The sequence below is a fragment of the Papaver somniferum genome, chromosome 3 (assembly GCF_003573695.1).
Source record: "Papaver somniferum cultivar HN1 chromosome 3, ASM357369v1, whole genome shotgun sequence".
Lineage (NCBI taxonomy): Eukaryota > Viridiplantae > Streptophyta > Magnoliopsida > Ranunculales > Papaveraceae > Papaver > Papaver somniferum.
The window spans coordinates 112096924-112103305 of NC_039360.1; the positions used below are offsets into that span (position 1 = coordinate 112096924).

At 35.5% G+C, this 6382-nt stretch overlaps 1 long non-coding RNA gene across 3 annotated transcripts; it reads right to left on the minus strand.

The window, feature by feature from the left end:
* Positions 1-606: 606 nt before the first annotated feature.
* On the minus strand, positions 607-3716 carry LOC113357081. 3 transcript variants are annotated; one of them, XR_003363418.1, is made up of 7 exons: positions 3518-3715; positions 3279-3364; positions 2645-2721; positions 2362-2421; positions 2225-2279; positions 1812-1882; positions 607-1005 (listed from the first exon to the last, which is right to left on the minus strand). It is a non-coding gene; the product is annotated as an uncharacterized LOC113357081 (long non-coding RNA). The 3 variants fall into 3 exon arrangements; XR_003363419.1 differs by adding an exon at positions 1471-1563 and having other exon boundaries at positions 609-1005; positions 1812-2279; positions 3518-3716; XR_003363417.1 differs by having other exon boundaries at positions 1812-2279; positions 3518-3716.
* Positions 3717-6382: the final 2666 nt, after the last annotated feature.

Genomic DNA, 6382 nt, shown 5'->3' on the forward strand with positions numbered 1-6382 from the left:
GAACTGATGTAAATATGCAGTAAGAATAATGAATAATCTTAGAAAACACTCTTGATTAGATATAATATTCTTGTTTGTCTTAGTTTAATCTTTTGAATGTCTGAATGGAAGAATTTGATATGGTGATGTAAATATAGCATTGTTATAGGTATTAACTAAAGGTGATGGACATAAATGAATTTGATATGGTGATGTAAATATAACAATTTTTATTTTTCTGTAACTAGCATAAGTTTCTGAAAAACAAATATACAAGGACAAGTTGCTCAAGAATATGAAGCAAACTAGATATAGTTGTCTTAAAATCACGAGGCAACTAGCATAAGTCGTCTCCATTTCGAAACAACTAGCACAAGTTGTATCCATTTCGAAGCAACTAGCACAAGTTGTATCCAAAAATTTAAGACAACTAGCATAAGTTGTTTCCGAGAAAAAATAAAAATTGCACAAAAATCTGGAGACAACCAGCACAAGTTGTCTCAAATCCGGAGCCAAGACTAACATAATTTTCCTGCAAAATAAGAGCAGAGGCCAATGCAGACATCCTTGCATTCAAAAAGAACATAATAAAAAGAAAAAACATTCATAACAAAGTGAAAAATATAGTGTTTAGAAACTCTAAGATCATCTGTTAAATAATTCTTCTACAACACTTATATTATCATCCAATTCTTCTACATCACAAATACTTCGACATTTAAAACACAGCTAGATGACGAAGAACAAACACCAGATGAAGAAGCAATGAATTAACATTAAACTAAATTCAGAACTTCAATGCATCGAGTCTAAACGAGTTTAACGATGAGTTAAAAATTTTAAGTCAAAATATGAGTAAATGATGCAAAGCTTCATCAACACTATAAGAAAAATGAATGAGGTCTTCAAGATGATAACTCCAAGTATCTTCTACAACGCTTTTCATCTCGTTAACTGTAGTTCATGCCGAAACAGGATAGGAGATGCTTAGGTTGCAAAGCAAAACTCTGTAACCACCATGTTTGCCTGCAAAGCAAAAACAAAATACCACCTCATAAAACAAACCAAAGAATACTCGCAAATAACAGAAATCAAACAATCTGCTAGGTAAAAATGTTGGAAACTAGCACAATTTGGCTCCAGAAAATGCAGATAACTAAAATTAAGTTCTTCGCAAAATCTGGATTTCAATTTCAATACCATTAGGAGTCCATCTAAGTTTATCAAATTTATTCCGTTACGAGCATAACCAAAATCAAATAACGAATGAATGCAATTAAAGTAATGAATTAACGCAATTTAAGTAAGGAACTAACGCAATTCAGCGTCCCCTTATAAGAAATACATCCAAAAGAAAGATAAATTGTGATACAGACCAAACACGTCGATATAACTATAAAAGAGCATGGAAATGCATATGATGAGGGTATCATCTACTTCGTTCAACAGAAAGAAACAACAGAAAAAACGGAGCCAACTAGCTCAAGTTACCTCCGAATCTGGAATCAACAAGCTCAAGTTGCCTCCAAAAGTGAAAGCAACTTTCTCAAGTTGTCCCCAAAATCTTGAACAAAATGGAGCAAACTAGATAAAGTTAAACTAGTGTTAATCCCGAGCCAGAATGAAACAGATGGAGCAAAATAGCTCAAGTTGTTCCAACAAAATAATGTACATGAAGAAGTTGCAAAAACAAAGGGAGTCAACTAGTCTCCAAAATCCTGAGGCAACTAGCCCAAGTTGTCTCCAACTCGGAGGCAACTAGCAGAAGTTGTGTCCAACAAAAATTGTACATGAATAAGCTTCTTAAAGAAAACAAATCGAGAAATACTCACATCACATGCTGCATTCAGTGGAAGCAGCGAAAACAGAACCCTAGAAGTACCTTCTGTGAGTTACAGAACCCCTGGGAAAAAAAGTAGAGCCCTTTACTTCAGTAAAACAAAGCAAGAACTTCATCATTTTAAGAAGAAAAAATTTAGCTACCTGAAAGCAATGTGGCGTAATTAAATTAATAAAAATACACAAACGCTATATTTGTTTTGGTAGTACGCAATTCACGACAAAACAAACTCAACACTTTGCATCTCCCTAACGGTAGTTGAATCAGAAATGGCATGAGAGATTCTTAAGATGCAAAAGATAATCTCTGCGACAACCATTTTTACCCGACAAAACAAATTCTAAAAAATAAAAACAAAACTCGAACTCAATACGGAAACAACAGATAAAGCCTTGAGTTACAAACACTCTGCTAGTTGTATCGTCATTTGGGGTCTGTAACCAAGTGCGCCTGAAGCAACCTTCAAGAGAATAAACCATCACATTATCATATGAAACATACAAGTTATTGTGACATACAAGTTTCTGTCTGTAGAGACATACTAGTTTTTGTCTGTTGTTCCATTGAAGTAGCCTTCCCGGCTCCGGCAGGTCTCTGTACAGCTGTAAGACATGTATAATTAAACTTTAAACTATTAATACTGTAGACTGTTTGCATTATCATTTGAAACATCATAATGGATTAACACAATCAGTCATACTACTATTTTAGTATTTAAAGGCTTAAACCAACACCAACAATCTGCTTCATGTGCTAACCACTGGGGCCAATCCTGCGATGAAGAAGACTAATAAATGCAAATAAAGAACGAAAATGAAGTCCCACCTAGGGCTTCCACTGGCTCATCACCGTAACTTCCGCACCCCCAAAACTTTCACCATTTCTTGACAGCAGACTGCCCTCTGAAGACAAATATACCAATGGTCAAGCACAAGCGTGCCATAACTATGAAAACCGACTATAATTCATTATATCCGGGTGCCCTATAGTGTTGAAAAATGTTGGTTAATATAATTAATGCGCTTTTACTCAATGAAGCATACTATTCCTTTAATTATAAAAAAGAAATTGATGACTGAAAACATGCAGGTGGAAAACTGAATGCACTGTCAACACTATGCAAACCAATAACATTTGAACACCATATAGTTCAAAACACTTTGGTTGGTTCAATACCAACAGCAAAACCACCAACTCCAACAACTCCACTACCACCATTAACAAACGGGCAATAATTTGGACCAAATCACCACCACTCCACAACAAACCCATTATCGTTTTATGAAAACCAAATCAAATGATGTTGAACATGAATCAACTAAATCCATATCAGCAAACAGTTGAGACACAAATCAAATAGAAATTATCAAAAGATTAAAGACTAATTTTGCTGAAATTTATTGAATCAAAGTCAAAATCGCAAATATTACCTAGTTCAAACTCTTAATCGATTGATTACCTTTTGATTTAATCTTCGTGTCGATTAATATTAATCTTTCATATCTTCAAAATTCTATTTCAAACCGTATCATAAATTTTGTAGATCTGAAAATTGAAAACGTAATCGTTAGTTTGAATCTTCAACTCGATATTATGAAATCGAAAACCAAGAAGACAAATTTGATCTCTGAATCTGATTTCGAAATCAATTTTAACCTAAGAAGATGAAGAACAAATGATAACAAGTTGAAACCAAACCTATAAAATGTAACAAATCTGCTGAAAGTAGTGGCGGAGGTCACGGAGGTGGTGGTACTGGTTATGGTGGCGGCGATTGGGATGGCAATGGTGGTGGGAGCGATGCGGATGGTGGTGGTAGGAGAGATGAAGCATTTTTCTGAGATTTGTGGATTAAAGAAGAATGACGGTGGTGGAAGGTTAAAAGAGGAATTATATGATTTATGGTTTTATTAAACTTTCAATTATGCCATTAGGGGTATTTGTAAAGTCTGCAAAGGGTATTTGTGAAGGACCCATGAATATTATGGGTGTTTATAACATTCCTACTATATTATTTCATGACTTAAAGAAAATATCATGAAATAAAGGAGTTTTCATGAGATGAGGGATATAATAATAAAATAATGAGGAATCATGAGGTGTGGGACCGGCCACGACTAGGGCATAGCCGGCCGGCTAGTAGACACGGTCCCACGACACCTTTTCCAATTTTATATTACTTCCTTGATACGAAGGAAACACCATGAAACTGAGGAGTTTCCTTAAAACGAAAGATATTTGTTCAAATGAATGGATTTTCATGAGATCAAGGAAAATAATAAAATATAGAATTGGGCGTGGGACTAGCCACGGCACGACCGGCCGGCCGATGGGCCCAGTCCCCCAGTGCCTTGATTAATATTTTATTATTTATTATTTTGTTCCTATTTTTCATAGGTTCATCGTTCCTTCGTATTTTGAAATGCTCGTTTGTGCATTCAGGTGCTCGTTAGTGCATTATTGCTGAGTACACTTGCACCATTTTGGTCCAGACTTACTCGATAATTGCTCAGATGCCCGTGTGTTGAATATTTATTACTAACCCATGGAATTCTGTCGGGAAGAACCATGGATTGAAGTAACGAAATATTATGAAAAACGTAGAATATTTTCCAGGGATTCAGTTAATGAATCTAATGATTAAGGAATAATTAATTGATGGCTCTATACTAGTACGATCGTCTAGGAGCATTAATTATTCAGGAATTGAGCGATATGAGCTTGTTGAAGCGTCATATTTCTTTTATATAGTCAGGGAAAACATTGTTACATCCTGAAGACGTTATTGCTCTATACTAGCAGGCAAGCTGTCTAGGATCCGTCCAATCTTTCGATTCTATATAAAAGTAATTACTGAAATTGCTCAGTATTCATGAGATATGTCGTTGCCTCAGCTGAGAGACTACATATCTACATACACTCTGAGAGACAGTATTCTCAGTCAGAGATTCTTGTGGCATGAGCTTTCATGCTTCGATGAGAGACATGAGCCTCAATACTCATCTGATTGCTGGATCAGGAGCACGTATAATTTTGGTTTTACGATTTTAGCCCTTGTCGAAAATCCACAATCTATATTAAGTCCCCTGCTTAGTGAGGGACAATCATGTTCCTCAGTGAGCACTGGACGGTGATTTTCCAGTTACGAACGAAACAAGTAATTGAACTTAGTCGTAAGATAAGATGTTACCGGTTTTTCGATTGTGCGAGCGAACCACGGCTTGAACGAAGATCCCAGTGGCATGATAGAGCATCACCTAATGAGCATAAATTGGTGTAGAACCGCTGATTTGATGACGGACCTTGGTCGGTTAAGGATTCATGGGCCGGGCCCAATAAGGAAATCCTTGTGGAATTAGGTTTTGGAAATAAAATTGATATAAAAGGGAATTAATCCTTTTTTTTTATTTCACCTACACGACCACCACCTTCATCTCTTCATCATCTTCACGTCATCAGGGAGGAGCAGAATTTTTCGCCGGAACAACCACCGTCCGATCACCGTCCGGCCATATTCCAGCCGGCGCCGACCAGGTGCACAACATTTTTTTTCCTCCAAAGTTTGTTGTTTGTTGATGAGTTGTTCACTTTAAAATAATATGTGTATGTACATACTTTGGATGTGAGTTTTATGAAAAAACCCTTGTTTTAGGAACGTACGTTCGTACGATCGTTAGTTTGAGAAACTAGTAATGATCCCTGATTTAAGAGATATTTTTTTTAAATACATAGACTTGTGTCCAGTGATAAAGTTTTGTTTATGAGCTTTCATGAGAACTAAAACTTCATCTTAAAAAAAGGTGTGAACTTTCACAAAATCGAAATAAACCCTCGTTTCAAAGACATATGATAGTACGAAGGAAAAAGATTTTTTTATAAAACCATGTGTTGTTCATGGATTTTTTTTTAATGAAACCGTGGAATATCCACGAATTTTATTTACGTGAGCCTTGCTCACGTCAAAAAATGTTTTTTTATTTACGTGAATAAATCACGTTTATATATATATATATATATATATATATTAAAAATCAAAACTTGAATTTTGTGTAATTATTAGAAGTAAACAATAATTTATGATGATATAATGTTTTAGTTTTTCATAATTCAGTTATTAATGTTTAGACACTGAAAGTGTTTATGATTTTATGAAAACCTGAGTTTTACTCGTCTTTTGTGGATTTCGAGGAAACGAACGAGTTTTGAAGGGTTAACTCTTGCATCACAATCACTACTATTAGTAAAATCATCACAACCACAATCACTACTCTTGCATCACAATCACTACTATTACTACGTGAATTACCATTTTCGTATATGCTAGTTGAGCATTTATCATTTGCATGATTCCGTCATCTCGTCAAAGTTTGCATATTGTACAGATGACTGAAGTAGAATGTTATGTGAACCTTACAACGCAAGGATGTCTGATTCCCAAGCTAATGACGCCTCCAGAGATGATGCATGCATAGATAATGATGCCTCCGGGGATGATACATGCATGGATGAGACTTCCATTGGCGAAGAAGAAGATGAAACACCGGGAATCAAGAATGTTCCAAA